The following is a 19246-nucleotide window of genomic DNA, read 5'->3' as shown; positions in this document are numbered from 1 at the left end:
ACAGGGGTGGGAGAAGGGCCCAATTCCACCGGCCAGAATTGAGGCCCCCAGAAAGTGGAGCTCCTACCAGGGAGGAGGAGCTCCGTCTTACCGGGGTTCAATTTTAACTGGTTATGGCCCATCCACTGAAGAATATGGGACATAGCTGACTGAAAGTTAGAAATAGCAGAGGGGGAATTAAGAGAAAAGATGAGCTGCAGGTCGTCCGCGTAATTAAACACGGTGACGTCCCACAGCCTCAGAGAAAAAAGAAGGGGACGAAGATAAAGATTGAAAAGAAGAGGGGACAAAGAAGAACCCTGGGGGACCCCACAGAGCGAATGCTCTCTAGGAGCCCTAAAAGCACCCAGGCTTAGGGTCTGAGACCTACCCGTCAGGAAGGATCTGACCCAGGCCAGAGCCAGGCCCTGGATACCAGCCTCCTCGACACGGTGGAGAAGGATGTTATGATCCACCGTGTCGAAGGCGGCTGACAGATCTAACAGTACCAGGGCCTGGGGGGTACCCTTGTCAACACCGTCTCTCAGGGCATCCAGCACGGCCAAGATCACGGTCTCCGTAGAGTGGCCGGGTCTGAAGCCAGCTTGGTTGCCCTCGAGGAAGTTGGAACTCTCGATAAACTGCGAGAGACAGGTGGTGACGTGGGCTTCCAGGATTTTTGAGAAAAAAGGTAAGAGAGAGATGGGGCGGTAGTTTGCCGGAACAGCGGGGTCAGCCCCCGGCTTCTTCAGAAGAGGCACCAACACGGCCTCCTTGAAGGAGCCCGGCACCGTCCCAGAAGAAAGAGAAGAATTTAGCAAAGGGAGGATACAGTCAGGTAGGGTATGACAGATGTCCCTAAGAATGGAGGGGGGGCAGCAGTCATCCGGGGATCCTGACTTGATTCGGGTGGCAAGGGTGGCCAAAGAAGTGAGGTCTAGAAGAGGGAATTGTGTAAAAGAAGAAAGGTTGTGAGGGGGGGGAGCAGATCCAGCGCCAGGAACCGTAACAGGGATGGTGTCCTTAATCGATACGATTTTTTCAACGAAAAAAGTGCTGAGGGCATTACATGCTTCCTGTGTAGGGGCCTGAGTAGGACGCGTCCTGGGGTCGGAAGTGAATTCATTAAAAATTTTAAAAATTTCCTTAGACTGGCCAGGGGCAGATAAAATTTTACCGGAGGCATAGGTTTTTTTGGCAGCCAGAATGGCAAGTTTATACCCATTGCGGGCGACCACGTAGGCATCTCTGCTCACAGAGCTGTAGTCTCTCCTCCACTTGCGCTCGAGCTGGCGGAGTTCCAGATGGAGGGCTTTTAGGTGGGGGGTGAACCATTTGTGTCAGTATCAAGGTAGTTAACAATGCAGAGAATACTGAGGACACAACTGAAAAACGGAGAGTGGGCTCAGACAATGCTAGACAGCGCAGCAGAGGTGAGCATAGCTCGCAAAGTCCTTATGAATCATCTGGAGACAGTGGACACGAATGAATACCTTCAAGTGGAAACTGCAGACACCAGAGTTAGCAAGCCCCACAAGATATACGAGATAACATTACGTATAGAGGGAGATAAGACTAGGAAAATAAGGGGACTATTTTGGGATAATCTCTCCAAGGGCTATGATATCCTTCTAGCTGAAAAAGACTGGCCACCAGAGTTTGTCAGGGAGTGCCCTCATGGCGAAGAAGTAATTATGCCTGCCTTCTCGAATCAAATCCCGATTCATAAAAAATACACACTTGCTAGAAAGTGGGCAGTGGCCTTAGCACCTGCTTTATATAAAAATCATGTAGGATGGGATGAGGATTCTCCTCCTCACAAAATCCAGTTAAAATCACAACCTACTGCACAAAGGCAGTACCCAATTAAGCAAGAAGCTAAAAAACAAGTAAATGAAATACTAGATCAGCTAGAATACCAGGGGGTGATTGAAACTTGCACCTCACAAATGAACAAACCTTTGTTTCCGGTCTCCAAACCAGACAATTCATATCGTCTAGTTTTGGATTACCGACACCTTAACACATGTTGCAAAACCTTTGCAGTGCAAAACTCACACAGTGCTGCACTAATGAATAACATAGTGCGCAAAAAATACAAAACAACCTTGGACTTCTCCAATGGATTCTTTTGTCAAAACATAGCACCAGAGAGCAGATCTTTAACTGCATTCTCAGTAAATGGCACTCAAAAACAATTCTGTCGGTTAGCCCAGGGGTACAAGAACAGCCCGGGGGTATTCTCAGCGAGAGTAACAGAATTACTACAACTATATGATGATGAAGCATTATCTTATGTCGATGACATTTACTTAACAGATGATGACTTGGATACTCACTTAAAAAGAGTGAACACCATAATACTTGGGTTCGCTGCAGAGGGTTACAAATTCAACTTTAAAAAATCCAGAATTGCCCATCTGACGGTCCTATTCTTAGGATATGAGTTATCAAGTGAAGGTAAAAGCCTGGCAGACAATTTCCTAGAGAAATGTGCCGTAATCCAAGCTCCTAAAACACTAAAAAACTTATAGTCAATTCTAGGCTTCCTAAATTTCGGAAGAACATACATTGCAAATTTCGCAGAAAGGGTCAAACCCTTAAATGATCTAATTAAACCAGACTTTAAAAGATCCAATTGGACTCAAACACACACAGAAATTTTGAGATCCTTACAAACAGACATGCTAATTAAAACAAAATTAGAAACACGTGATAACACACGCAACCTTGTGATCCGAGTCATCCCAGGGAGATGCGGATTCACATACCTGACCTCTAATGAGGGAGAAAAGGTACCAATTGCATTTAAATCACACTTGTACACAGAAGCTGAACAGAAATTCAGTAATACAGAAAAAATCATTCGTGCAGTTCAAACCGCAATAGCTAGAGAAAACGACATAGCTGACGGTAGACATATCACAGTCAGAACAGCAGAATCAGCCTTTGAGGCACTAACAACACCTTGTAATTTACCAACAACAACATTGAATCCGGAATGGATACAATGGGTGAATTCAATCACAAAGGACAAAGTATACTACTACTTTGATCCAGAACTAGAAGAATTAAAAAATCTAAAATATGAAAAGACGTATCCTCTGCCAATCGACATTCTTCCTCTACGACATTACGCCTGTGTAATCTATACAGACGGACATGCTCAACCCTCCGTTTGGGGAGAACAAGCATACAACCCCACATGTGAGATTACAAAAGAAGTGTGGCACGGAGGTAAACTAAGACCTCTATTAACAAAATCACACTCAGTAGAAACTAATTCAGAACTACAAACTGAAATAATAGCTTTGAAAATGGTGCTAGATAATGCGGATCGCGAATTCCCGACACTTATAGTGTCAGATTCATATTACTGCGTCAAAGCATGTAACAAGGATTTGCAGACATGGATTCAGAACGGTTACAAAGATGACACAGATGCACCAATAAAGCAGAAACTGCTCTGGGAACAAGTAGCTCTTTTGAAAAAAGAACTACCAAAGACTCACGTGACACACTCACTGAGTCATCAGCGTGATGGCGTTCACGTTGTGGGGAATTCATTGGATGAAGCAGCCGCAGCGGCAGCCATCAAACCGGCTCCCGTAGTTCGAAAAAAGCGTACATTAAAATACATTGACGGTGAAACATTGCTGGCGGTGAAAACGTCATCAAACGGCGACTGCTCAGCACTACCGATCAACTATCCACTCAATTATACATACATAATCGATGCAAACTCCGTCCCTTTTGCTCGAATCCCTGGAGTGGGGGATAGAGTGATTCCAAACATGGACAGGAGAAACTTGTTAATCGCAGACGCACACATGGGCGAGGGTCTCAGACACCTTAAATTAAAAGATTCTCTGGAAGAATTACAATCACGGTACTGGTGGCCAGGCATGAGCCTGCACTACACCATGTTTGTAAAAAACTGCCCAAACTGCAACAGAGATCGCAGTGGGGAGAGAAACAGTTTAATACCTCGTCGTATCAAGGCAGATAATATTACCAGCAAAAAGAATGGCTTGCGATTAACATATACAGGCTAGTTTCCACTTATAATGTAGATCACCAGCACTCGGCTGACGTCCGGACTATTATACAAGATTTGCGAGTCTAAATGGCATATACGCTAAGAGCATGCTACGTTCGACCATTGTTTTCACTCAGTCAATCCAGCCTGGGGGGGAAACATGGCCAAATGAGCACAGCCCAGCGGGAATCTTCTCACTTCCTTCCTGAGGGTACGGGATGGTGTAAAGAAAAAACCAAGGCAGAAAGCAATCTATAATAGAAAGGATATTAGGTTCGGGAGCTGGGTGGGTCAAACATCTAATAAGTGTCCAACGTAGTCTAAATAACTTGCCAAGAAATTCTCTGAAGGGATTCAGTCCGTACGAATTATTATTCGGAACTAGGATGTTGATCTCTGACCTTGATAGTCAGACTTCAGTGGTAATAGAAAAAACCTTTGATGTCAAAGACCGTTTGGCTATTTTGCAGGACTTAAACAAAACAAGAAAAGACCTGAGCAACATACAGTTGAAACAACAGCCAACAACCACTGAAGAATCACCACCTGTCCCAGCAAGACCTGTCTGGATTCCAAAAGTCGGGGATCTAGTCAGGGAGAAGATCGCGGTAAAGAAGGAATTTGGGCCTTCTTACAGAAAAGCAGTTCCTGTCTTGTCTGTCAACGGGACAAGATCAGTTGTACTACCGCCACTTGCTGGAACAAAGGAGAACCGAGTTGTATCCATCGACCTGGTAAAACCACAACATGTGGCCGATAACAAACAGTAGGCCAAGTGGACTCCCAATAAGTAGCAGAACACCTAGGTTTGCTACCAGTACAGAGGTCCTATCAAAAAGGCTCATCACATTCGAAACGCCTGCAGAAGAACAAGTAGGACTATGCAACAATGCAATAGAACTCAGACCTCTGAAAACCCAAATAAAGACATTTAGCAGAGACACACCAATCTACAATGAAGTGCCGAGTGACAATGCAGAAAATAAAAAAATCCGGAACCAATTGGAACAATTGACAGAACTGCATCCGGTTACTTCATCAACTTCGATGATTCCTCTGACGGCTTCAGTGAATCAAAGACACAGCCATCATCAAAATCCTTTAAAGACAAAGCTAAGGAACTTTTGAAACAACTGAAAGAAACATATCTGGTTTCTCCATGGATTGAATTTTGGGTGGGTTTTGGTGCATTTATCCTCATACTTTGGCTCATCATGGTATTTACTTTGGGACGCTTCATTGAGGGAAAATATGCTAAAATGGACACAGCAAGTCAGAACATCAACTTGGTCCTCAAACCACACACATCTTCACACGTCGAGAAAAGAGAACTCTCTTCAGAACTTTCTTCAGCCAACTTCACAGCCAATCCGATACCTGGTGGGGTAGCCTGGGACAACACTGACTATGAAATTTATGGTCCGGTCGAGATCCTGAAATATCCACACCAAATCAAGATCTCCTTGAGTGACTTTGCAAAACCAAACTCATTTGCTGATGATTGGGACTTCGAAAGCATCAACAACATGATGTCTGACTTAGTAATGTCTGCTAAATTTACAAAACATGATTATTTGCAAGGTTCTACAAATTATGATAGTATGTATTGCTATAACCATTATGGTAACCATTTTTTGCATAAATCTGCACAACCTAGAAATGTTTTAAATTATAATCAATGGGAACATTGTGCAACACCTCCAAAAGGGATCTCAAGAACTGTTTATGACAAATATTCATATTTTTCAGGTTTTAACATAAGTAATGCTGAAACATTTTATTTTAAATTGTCAAACAAGACAGGGATGAAAACCATGATAACCAACACAAAATTGATATATTCAGATTCATTCTTTGAAAAAATGAATACTTTTGGATTTGATTATTGGGACAAAAATGTTGATCTGAAAAGTGTTTGGGGTACAAAAGAATGGCAAGTACAGGGTATAGAAGCTTTGTTTAGAGCCTGCATGATCCCAGAACAAATGATATTTTTAAATGACACTGTTCAACAAACCACCTGTCTTGGCTTAGCCAAAATCAAAGATTTAATTAAACCGTCTATTCCAAAGCCAACAATGTTTAGCAATAGCTCTGATACAGATGAAGAGATATACGTAAACCATATATTAAACCAAAACAGAACACATCCTGATTGGAAACAATGGTTGATCTGGCCCACAGATACAAATTACTGTCAAGATAGATTCCTGAATAAAACACAGGGTTTCAAAATGACCAGGCCAGACCCTAGATATCCCCAAAGACATCACCCAGGGATAATAACAACCTACAGTGTGGGCAAATTATGCCTTCAGTGGCTACAAACTTCCACACTGCCTGAAATTAAGCAACACCTAACTTTACTTACTGATGGTGCTGACTTGCGTGATTTCATAATGGGACCACGCAAACAGCGTCAAAAGCGTTTCATAGCAGCCTCTGTATATGCAGCATACAATGAGGCCTGGAAGGTTACTCAAATTGAGACAGCAGAAAGAATACGGGAAATTGACCGTATCAATTCGGAAAAATCACTTTCTGTAGTGGACAATGGGTTAATGACTCTGTCCTCCAGAATTTTTTCATTGGACAGCATTGTGTCTTCAGCAATCGATATATTATCGCAAGACTTACTGTTATTACAACATGGTCAGTCACAATTGCGTTCCATTGTACAGCTTGGCTGGACGTTACAAAATCTGCGTTCAGGCTACGTGCCTTGGCGTTTAATCAACACAACGTCACTATTCCAAATCTTTAACCTTACTGATAGACAAATCGGTATGGCGCAAAAGGGTGCTGATTATACAATCTTGAGCATTGAAAAACTAGAAAGATTACCAATGACAATGTCAGAACGACCTGTCAGTGAATGGATAATCCACGGAATCATAAATATTCCAATCTCAACCTTCAGGTTTCAATACTGCCAAAAATATATACAGGCTGGCATGTACGAGAAATTGGGAAAGGGGTACCTTAAAACAACTTGGAACCTGCCCTATTCACATGCATGTGTCAGTAATAAAGGACAGAAAGTGTTTCTTTGTGGCAACAATTGTGCTATGTCACTAAGCGGCACGCTTCTGTGTAACGGAATTAGTTTGCATGGAGCCTGTGAAGGGAATTCATACAACCTTTCATGTCACCAGCAAGGCGCACCTGCAACTGAAATAGAACCATTCTTTCAAAGACTCTATAATGGGAGTTACATTCTTATTGTAGACCGCAGATGTTGCAGTCTTATGCCCGGGACTCCTTATCTAGTAACTACAACGGCGAAGGTCAAGTGCTGTGGACGCTCTTTATTCCCCAGCTCCTTTCCAGACAGGGAGGCAAGGGCATGGCCCAGTTTGAAAATTACTTCTATTCGAATAGATACTTTAAGCAGAATGAAAACAGTGCTTCTTCAGACGCCTACAAGGCTCACGTCATCAAAAGAAACATATGATCTACAAGTCGCAAGGACGACTGCAGAGATACATACATTATTATCAACTAATTCCCCCGTACATTTCGCGGAAATCCTAAGCGAAATCTTAAATATTTCTGATACCAATGGGGTCTCAAAGGTATTTAAGACAGTATTTTCGATGGCATTAACACCATTCAAAGCCATACTGGGTATTTTTCCAGATTTCGTCCATTCGATTTTTGGCGGACTTCCCCTGATCCTAGGACTAATTGCCGGAATCCTATTCCTAGTCCTTATTTTTCGTTATGGCAACCCATGTCACAGATCAAACTCTCGCGACAATGGAAGATACGATCCTAGCCATTGGATACCGGGACCGGATATCAAAAATCCTGGGACTCTCCCGGCTTAGAGACCTAAACATGACTTGGTTTCTATCATTTCGACCAATGTGGCAAAGGTGTGTTTTACCTGTACTAAGGTGTCTGCTATGCGGAGAAGAATGCGTGTTAGACACCTGTCTGACGCTACAATCGGATGCGCCAGTGGATTCAGATACACTGTTGGTTCCTACCAAGGTTCACGCTTTGTGCTGCCCTCAAAGGCTGCCAATCCTGATGACGGCATTCCTGGAATCTTCACCACTACGATTGAAGAGTAGTGAAGTTCAAGATGAAAGCAGCATCGAACAGGTACGACCTTCTGTCAGCAATGCGAATCAGAATGTCAATTGAGTCAATCATGCGCACGAATGCATGGTTACCCCTATTTCCGACTTAGTGGAACTTTCCCATGAAGCTGTTGACAGTTTTTTCGAAAGCCTGAATGATATGATGTTCTCTCCAGAACAGAAATAGAGACTTTTGAGTAAACTCGCAAACGGCGTTCCCTGAATTCGGCCTTCAACTTTAAAAATAAAGTCGCATGAACAATTCTTCCCACCAGTTCACGGACAACAATTTTTTAGCAGCCCCAAATTAATTTTCACAAATTTTTCGGGACACTTATCTTCTGCTTAAAGTAAGAAACTATTCCTAGAGAACTAAGATTTCTATTTTTAGATACTTTATAAACTTTAGTTGCCCGCTGGGATGTTCACAAATATTTTATTATGTGATGAAATGTATTTGAAAATTTCGAAATGCATTTATGTATTTTGGGGTGGTAAGGTATACACTATACTCTATGGTATGTTGTACTATGTTATACTATGCATAGATTAGTAGATATGACCATAGTTAGCGTGGAGTGGGTGTCGTGTATTTCGATAGGTTCTGAATCAGTCCCCCTATTCCTGACCCTATTCTGGTTAAACTAAATATCAAGTTAACTAACAGTCAGCCCATGAGGCAAGAAAAGCCCCCATGATGCAGATACCGTTATCTGACGCAGTCACACTACGGCACAGGAACGTGTTATCTGATTAGGTCATAACGCTTGAGATCTAATTAGACAAGCGACATTCCTCCAGCCCCTGATAAGGCATACGACGTTCTCATAACAAATCAAACCTATGACAACCTGGATAATCCGTGCGGCCATTGTTTTGATTTCACAGAGAACTTTAGTAAAGAATGTGCTAACGAGCAAGTCGTATGACATCTTTATTGACGTATCTATGTCCATCCTTACGTCAATCTCGGCACCTTTAAGGTATAAATATTGCCGATCTTGCCCTATGCAAACACACGCGTGGTGACAAGACGGAGCAGCCATACTTGCCGAAGCCGAGAGCAGAAGCAGACCCCGCTGGCGCAGCCCCGCCTTCCTGACGCGCTGAGAGACGCGCTGCTATCTCAAGCCGAGAGACCCAGCACCGGCGCTTTCGGGCAGCCCTCGCAGGCAGCCTGGAATATCGAGAGCAGAGAAAGAGATACCATTCCTCATTCATCCTAAATTCCAGGTACAGAACTGAATAACCCCTCACAGAGAATTCTTTAGTTATTCACTTGGCAACAACAAACTTAACTTAAACTGTAACTTTCTATTCCCGCCCACGCATTAGACTTAGGTCAGGTACACGGGGTAGGCGTATTTAGAAACACCAGTTGAGTACGTTTAGTCAAATGTATATGTGTATGTAAATATATTTTAATCATTTTAAATATCATATGGCTCAGAAACCATATCAATGTTTTTACAGTATTATTTTATACTATTGCTTTTAATGTATGCACTTTACTTAACTATAAGTATTGCAATAATATCGATCCATTTCTCATGTATGAGAAAAGAGACTGATCAATAAATAACACCTTTTTATTGAACACGCCCGTCTCTTCCTTTTCCCTACATTCTGATGAGACTAAGAATGCACGTACTGACTGAGTAAAATAATTGCCTTGTGCTCACACGACTCTCGAGATTGACTCTTGATTAGGGGAGAGCAAAGTTGTCATGTTCTATGGTTGTCAGAAACTAAATCCCTTCTTGTCTAATCAGGGGAGTTAATTCCTTCCTTGAACATTCGAGAAAGTTTCTAGCGAACTCTGAGCTTAGCTGGCAAACCCAAAAATTAAGTCTAGTATCGACAGTAGTAGACCTAGTTAACGTCTGGTCTAGGCCTTTACTGCTGTAGGTACTATTCCAATGTGCAGAGCCTATTGGGAAAATAGGAGCTACACTACATTGTGACTGATTTAGGACGTCAGTATCAGTGTTAGTGTTAAAGGGTTTCATTGGTGTTTGTAATTTGTCTTTGTCTTTATTTGTTTCCGTTGTCATTGACATCATACCACCCGCAGGATCCTTTAGAAATTGAAATTTGTCTGGTATTTTGACAGATTTCTCAAACATCCGTGCAATCGGGGATATAAGGGATTGGTTCTGACCTGGAATGTTTATTTTTAATTTCTTTGTCACATTTGATTGCTGTAATTTTTTTGTGCGTTTAATTGCTGTTCCCACAGTCCTTACCTTACCCGATCGCATGTCTAGGAATGTGCTTTGATTATATATTTGCTTTTGCTCCTTATGGGTATGATTGCGGTATGATTCCGGTACGATTGTAAGACTCCTACGTAGACCTGCGTAGACCTGCAGCCCCCTCTTATCGGCACTTAGTTGAACGTAAGAAATGCCAAACAGGAAGCGACAGTTTAATGAGGTTCTCGCTCTGTAACCCCTCGGCAGCTCCTCGGCTACTCGCATAGCACGAACTGGACTCCACACAGTCACATTCAGCCTTATAAGCCTTTAAGTAAGGTATTGAAGTGCTGTAGATATATATCAATGTCTGTGACAGTTTACAGTTTATAACAATACCAGTGAATTACTTAGATTTTAAGCTTTTAGCACCAAAAATGTCTTAAGCTAATATCCCTTCAAAGCAAGAATACTTGTTACTTATTGCAGCGTTGCTGTGTTGCAGTGTGGTCTCCGGTTCAGGTAGCTACAGTATCTGCTAGCACAAACACAAAGTCTAAATATTGCAACACAGGAGCTTCCTACCGGGTAAAAGTGAAAACCTTCGGCGTCTTCAGCAATTCTCGAGTTATTAGGCGTTTAACTCCTCTCACCCGCTTTCAGACGCCTTCATCCGAGAACTCCTGCAGCCCTCGCTTGCACCGTTGTAATCACAGCTCCCGACACTGCAATACTCCGTGGCTCCCGTCGGCGTCTCTCTCCCAGCCTCTCTCTGGAGATCCGCAGGTGGCAGCTCGCAGCTCCCGCCTGGAGCACACAGCACACAGCTGCTCTGCAGGCTCACAACCTCACAGCCCCTGAGCTCCGGACAAGCGTGAAAGTCCGAAAAAAACAGCAGAGCTCAGTGGTTCCTGTCAGCGTCTCTCTCCCCACCTCTCGCCTCTCGCCGAAGAACCGCAGCTCCTAGCTCACACCCCGCAGCTTCACAGCCTCGAGCTCCGGACCAACAGCTGTTCGGTATCCCACGATACAGTTATTTCTGGAACTGTGGGTCACAGTTCAAATGAAAATGAGGGGTTGTCAAAGAAGTGGAGTAAGGGAACGGGGGTTACAGAGAGTGAGAGAATGACATTATAAGTGAGTAAAAAGAGCTGAAAGAGGATGGAAAAAGGAAAGTAAATGTCAGAGAATGGGAATACAATTTAATTTACACAATCCAAAGTATAAAATAACTTGTACAACATGTTACAAAGTTTATTTTTGCTGTTCTCAGAATATATTGAATTTCACTTAAAAGAGTTAGTTCAAATTACTCATCATATGACAGCGGGAAAAAAAAAACCCACAATATAAAAGATTGTGTTTTAAAAAAAAACTTAGATACCGACAAATGACAAATGTACGCTAAAGTTAGATTGACTTACTTTTCCTTGAGGCCAAATACTGTATCATGGTGGTCCTTTTCTCGTTGGAAAGTACTTTGCACTTAAAAATCCATTTCATCGACTTTCTAGAAGAAAAGCTCCAAGAACATCTGAAATATTTTCAATATTTTCATGTACTCCTTTTTTCAGTCATGACTCTTTACTCATTCCTGCACCTTTCAATTTGGCCAAATAGTGTCAGATGTATGAGTATATGTTCAAATGAATTCTAAGGCACTCTGAAATGATCTTTTTCCCGACGTTCTGAAAGAAAGGCTCTACAACATTTTCACAATATTTAATTATTTGTATAACCATCTCTGACTCACTCATGTTCATCATTTTGTATAATACTAACTTCACTTATTATGAGAACCAATTACAGTACCTATATGACAAGTCAGTTTTTTATATTGCCTGGAACACTTTTACTCAGAATATATTTTTAAACAGCAAAATAACCTTTATGAACTACTCCCGTCTTCATATGCCAATTACTTTTACCTAAATTTTGTCTGTAAAAACACTAGGTATGAATTTATAATGCCAAAAGGCAAACGTTGTTTGAAAGTCAAATGAGTGTCGTTACATTGGGTCCAACCTTTAGAAGTTTTTAAATAGCATGTGTAATGCCCTGATGTTGTAGAAGGAACATCATGAAAAATAATACCTACAGTTGCAAAGGTTCTTCCTGATATCGATAACTGTGAAGCCACGACATTTTTAATAGAAGTTGTCAATTTAGTTCCATCAGGTCTACATCGTTGGAACATTAAAATGACATAGTGACCATAATTTTGTAGAAATAATGTGGACAGCATTGTAGACTTACATTGGGTACACACCATATTGTGATCAGCTGCTTTAACTAGATTATTAAAAGGCAGTGATTTGCAGTCTGGTAAAGTCAAATATATAAATCTATGTAGTGTCTATTCTAGTAGTACTTGATGAAGCACAGTTATCACAGTCATGTTGCCATTGATAAGAAAGATTAAAAAGATTTTTAATATCTACTCCTTCATCTCCCAATACATCAAACATATACATTAAAAATTCCTGACAATCCTGCTGAATTATCTGTGAAAATTGATTTTGACCTGAACATATGTCTATAAGATTCCTAATTTCTGAAACACTTTCTATTTTTCCTCTATCACTACTACATTTCTCTAACACAGAATTCAATAAACAGCACAATGTTTGTTCTCGATTTTCCACAATCAGTTTTTGTAAATTTTGAAGAAAAAAAGCAACATTAACTACTACATTAGCATAGAAGTTGACACCAGAACTGTTTTCAAACTGAAATCCAACAACATCTTCAACAGAATCATTTTTCTTTCTGCTTACAATTACAGTTTCATCTATTTTTGTCTTTTTGCTACTACCTTACTGCAATTACTCTCATTTCTTCTTTTTCGGCCTACCACACGTTTTTCGATCAGAGGATATTGAGGCAAATGTGGAGCATATTCTCTTCTTAACCTATTGTATTCTTTAACACAATCTAGTTCAGCACAAATCTTTGTTTCATCACACTCAATCAAGTACAATCCTGATAAAGTTCTCACTCATGATAATGCCACATATGCCATACCCTCTTTAAACACAGAACTTCCAATGTTCACCAAAGCACTATCTACACTTAAACCTTGAGATTTATGCATTGTCACTGCATATTCCAAACAAACAGGAAACTGTTTTCGGTGAACATATAAGTCTTTCACAAGCAAAAATCTAGCTGAACAACAACAAATTTGTTTTATTTCGTCTATGCCATCAGATTTAGTTTTTAAAATTTCAATTCCATCTCTATTTTTGTAATTCACAAAACCAACAACATTACCCATTGCTCCATTTACCAGACCTCTTTCAACATTTAAATTCCTTCTCAAAATAATACGACAATTTAAACACACATTCAGAGTCTTTTCAAAACCAGCAGTTTTAGATATAGTCTTCTCCAATGAATCCAATTTTGATTTCAAATTTTCTGACAAAATAATTGTTGCTCCCATATGCTCTATTTTATCTATAGCTTCCAGTTTCACTATCTCTTCATTTTCTAACTTCAGCATTTTGTTGTTGAACATGGAACATTCTTTCAGAGTAGGCATCAAACATATGGCAGATTTCTTCTCGTTAATTTTCTTAAAAATATTCTCTGGAAGAATGTTTTCATTTGGGTACAAATTAGAAATTAACCATCCATGTAAAGCTTCTTTCCCTTGCTGACTTATTTTTCCTACTCTTACATCTTGTAAAATATTTTTATAATCTTCATCCTTTGCCTGCCGCATATTTTGAAGCAGTTCTGCAAATTTGAAGTTTAACCATATATTAACGTTTCCAATGCTTCCTAGGCACTTCCTGGTATCTTCATGTGTGAGCATTTTGAACACAGGTTGTCCTTTCACTGGAGTCAACTGCAGAAGATCTCCAAAAACAATAATATGTTTTCCTCCAAATAAAACATCATAGTCTGTTCTAAGAATTTCTTGCATTCTCAAATGCACAAAAGCAAGCATTATATTTGACACCATGCTTACTTCATCAATGATAAGAAGTTTCATTTTCTTCAGGACTCTCGAAACTTCGGAACACGCATCTCCAGATAGCTTGTGATATTGCAATTTGTTATCATGCTCCACTGGCAGCATCAGTAAACGATGTAAAGTAATCCCTTTAATATTATGTGCTGCCAGCCCAGTTGGAGCGGTAACAACACAAGACAGCGGTGATTCAGTCCTTTTCTGCAGATAAGATGCAATTTCTTTAATCAGAAAACTTTTCCAGTTCCCGCTTCTCCACTCACATACAGTCAGACAGGCTTAAATGATGTACATGAGCACTCTTTCTTCTCATGACTCAATCCATGTTCAACCTGTTCTGTGACTTCGTCATATATCAGTTTCTGCTCAAGGTTTAATTGTTTCACCAAATCTTCTAAATTAATTACATCCTCTTGAGCTTGCTCCATAGCTCTTTCCACTTCATCCATGGCAGTGGCAGCTTCATTTTGGATAATTAGTCCTCCTAGTGGATCCTGACTCAATGAAGCAGAACTCTGACTGCCTTGAGAGCTATCTCTCGCAATCTCTGCAGCAATTGTTGATTCTTGCTCTATTTCTTCATTCAACATTTGCAGATAATTTGGAAAAACAGGACATTCTATGGTATCCTTCGTAGCATTAAAAGAGTCTTCATAACAGAGAAAATCTCCAAGTAGTTCCTCTTCTTCTCGCCATGGTTTAAAGAGTTGCAAAAAAGCCAAATAGTAAAATTCTCTTTTGTCTGGATTTTCACAACTCAATTTTCGATGATTAATCAAATGACCTTTTTTCTGTTTCACTAGACATCCTTCACATCCAATGATTCCATATATTCCATTATTGATATCTTCTCTGATGTTCCTCTTATAAATATATCTTTGCAGAACTTCATAGAGACAAACGTTCTCAAGGTGAGGACTTCTATTTGGATAGTATGTATCCAACATGTTTGTCTTCAAAATATCTGTACTTTCTGGTTCTTTCTCCGCCAAATACTCTATTTCTTGTACAGATTTCAAAACTCGATTTCGTGTTGCAGCAAGACCTAGACTCACCCAAATGATGGTTCTAGATTTGGCATATAGACTTGCTGATGACAATCGATCAGAACATTCATATGCTCCAATTTCTCGATGCGACAACATCTTCAGACTGTAACTGTATAATTTCTTGCTTAGACTCTTTTCATGTGAAATGTCCTCCCACATTTCCTTCAGTTCTGTCTTTTCTTTTTTTGTGATGTAAGATGTCACATATCGAGCCACAGCAATAGAGTTGTCAGCAACAAATTGAATATCCATGTTAGCATTCCACATGGACAAAATCACTGGGTTGTAGTCATTGAAGTACTTGGACTCTTCGTTTCTTTTTAAATTGTATGTATTTTTTGGTGATTTCCACGTCACAGTATGTCGCAGAGAAGAGATCAAATTATTTACTCTTCCTTTAGAAATCACTGGTCGTGGAAAGGCGAAACGACATTTTGTGTAGAACTTGTCCTTGTTTCTGAATTTTCGACGACAGTACTTTCCACAACGATGGGATTGAAAGCGTAAAACTTGTTGCCTTAAACTGTTTTCTTCAGTAGTTTTCAGAACAGCACATGTTGAATACTCTTCAATAAAGCTCATCACTGTCTCATCCGAATCTGTTCCAAATTTGGGTGAATCTTTAATCCACAACAACATATGTATGTGAGGAGCACCTCTTGCTTGATACTCCTTTCTCCTAAAGAAATCCAAAACCTCTCCAAGGGGAGGATTATTTTTGTTGGTAATAAAAGACATCATAGCTTCAAATCTATGATTGAAATATCTGCATACATTTACTGGATCCAAAGAACACAGTTCTCCAGGTGTTTTGAATTCTATATTTTGTATATTTGCATTTGCCTCTCGTAGAAATTGAAGTAAGTCATCCCATGCATACTCGGCACAGCTAAGAGTGAGGAACCATGTAGGAGTTCCTAAGTTTATTAGCATACATTTCAATTCCCCATGACGACGGTACCAATACTCGTTTGTACCACGCTGACATGCCATGAGATTGATTAGATGAGATTCCAAAATATTATCTTGCAGATTCACTTTCTCCATAAAGTCCCTTGCCGAAACATTTTGCAGATGTGCTCCACTTTTCAGTATATGGTTTACTGCATAAGAAAGCCCAGACAAGTCACTTTCATACAGTAGATGAAACAAATAGGGAATGCATTGGCGAAACCTTGGATCTTCAGCATATAATCTTACAGTTCGATATTCAGATGCAGGAATTTGAAGTGGTCGATCGTCATATCGTCCACCTCGACCTGTTGGAAATAGCTGTGGAAAACAACGAGCTTCCAAACTTTCTTCCAATACACTAACGGGACTTCCTTTTGCTGCTTTCATTTGAAACAATTCAATTGCATTCCCCATTATTTTTTTGGAATGTAAAGGATGAACAGTATAATGTTCATATATTTCTTCACTTCTAGAGACATCAACTTTTTCAATTTGGCCGACTGAACAATCACTGTCTTCATCTGCAGCTGTTTCCTCTGCTGCAACACATACATGTTTATAATACTCATTGTTTTTGACTAAATACAACGTTGCCTTTTTGACTTTCCTAACATCCACTAAATCTTGCCAGATTTTTTTACTCTTTGTCGGAACCCCATTAACTAGAATAACTAAAGGTTCCTCTTCTGCTTTTTCTATACCAATTGTATCAATATTTTTTTTGAAATCTAGAGGCAAATAAACAACTCTTCCCTTTAATCCTCTCTGCAAATCTGTAGGAGGCAATTTTCCTATCTTAGGCTCCATGCGAACAATTGCCTGAAAAGGGTGGACACATTGAATCAAAATAGACTCATATGTATTTAAATCCATCAATTCAGGGGGAATGTCTACCAACTCCAGATTATTATGAACAGCTCTAGCAGGCATTCTGTTTTGATATAATTTATCATAACAATATTTACAAATACGCTGATCAGAACGCAAATCAAAACAATTCTTTACCCACAAATAAGTTGCTAAATCTTTCCACTCATAATTATTCATCTTTTCACTTTTTACATATAAATCAACTAATCTAGTTTGATGCTTATAATGACTTTGTCGACAACACACACAAGTAAAATTCGGCCTTTCACTTGATTTCACCTTAAACCTGGTAATTTCCTGCTCAAACTTTTCTGTATTTGAAATCTGTACATTGTCTTCCACTTTACCTTGAATTGCTGTCTCAATTTCTACACTGTCCTCTTTTTCACCAAAATAACATATCTCAATTTCTTCACAAATCTTCTTCACATCTAATTCAGTTCCATGCAAAAGAGCACTGTTTAATTGTTTAAGCTAACGTGCTGGACTTTTTGCATAATACAACATTCTCACTAATTTCCTCATTTTGGTATGATGCACTGCTAACATCCTAAAATGATGAAAAACACTCTGACAGACTTTTCTAGAAAGACAAGCCAGTGAATGCCCTTGCAAACCTGTGTTTTCTCTTACTCTACAAGGATCTAAGTCTTGCAACAACTTCACTTTCTGCTTTAGACTTTTCTTACCATATGTACGTAAGAAATGACAAAACAAATCAATTGATTCCTATCGCACACTACAAATACTACTACACTTCCAAGTGTACACTGGACCCTTAGTACGTCTCCCTAAAACTTCATCAGTTAACACCTCTTCTGGTTCTCTAGGCACAAGTTTCTCTTTTTCAATCGGACAACCGTCTTTCACTTCATACGCTCGACCACAGGTGTCAACTGCATGCACTAAATCATTATCCTGGAAGTAACTCTCCTCATTAAAAAATGGCTCACAACTTGAACTGTGCATCCATTCTCCTGAAAAAACTTTACAAAAATTAGTCCGATTAATTACTCTTTTACATCTACTGTTTGATTTGAAAACATCAATTGTCTTGTTAAGTATCCTAATTCTATTGATTATTAAAAGAAATAATTTTTTCTTAACTTCAAAAGCCTGATCAACAATCTTCTCTACACTTTTCTTTTTCTTATAAAAAGCAGCTCTCTGTTTACCTTTCCTAATGTTTTTTAAAAAATTTAAAACCACCCTATTGCGAAACATTCGTCTACGAATGTCTCTAAACTGATTCTGCCTTCTATTCCTATACATATTATTCTCTCCTGCTCCAGTTGTAGGATTCTTTGAGGTTCTCTCCTTCCTTTTCAAATTTACTCTCTCATTTTCTTTTTCTACATGCTGTCCATTATTTTTTTTTAAAGTACATATGTTCTGAATAAAAGACTTTGTTGTCTTACCAGGAGCTTGGTTCCTGTTTTTTGAAGTATTTGTTGCGGAAGAGTACTGTAATTCCGTTGCTGTTTTTGATTTTTCTCGGTTACGTTGTTTTCTTGTCCTTTCCCTTGTGGGCATGTTTGCTAACTCTTGAAATCTTGATTTCAATCTGTGTTAAAGAAATAAATAGCACATTATAGACCACTATTACCAAACATCAAAGCAATGACAAAAAGCAAACGATCTATTCAGGGTTACAGATCAGGTGAGGATTCTCCAGGGGTACACAAAAGGTGAGGCCTGTATTGAAGAGTATAGTGGAAGACAGATCTGTCCACAGGTACAAAGAAGATGAGACCTGTGTCTAAGTCCACTGCACTCTTATACACAGGCTTCACCACCTATGCTTCCCGGGAAAGCCCTCTCTCCCACTACAGTCTTGATCATAAACCTCACCTCCTCTGTCCCTCTTGACATGCCTCACCTCATCTGCACAATCTACTTCCTAATCTCAGGTAACACAGATGACATAATTGATCCTCATTTATAAAGCCATGCGTCAGTTTTGCGCTACTGAAGCGTCACTTTTTGTGACGCATTGGCATCATAAAACATGTGCCTTGTTGCACCATATTTAAAAAGTGATGCATGTAGGTAGATGCATCATTTTTAAAACCTTTTGCACCACATTATACCTC

Source organism: Lissotriton helveticus, chromosome 1_1, assembly GCF_964261635.1.
Source record: "Lissotriton helveticus chromosome 1_1, aLisHel1.1, whole genome shotgun sequence".
Lineage (NCBI taxonomy): Eukaryota > Metazoa > Chordata > Amphibia > Caudata > Salamandridae > Lissotriton > Lissotriton helveticus.
Note: the sequence above shows the minus strand (reverse complement) of the source record.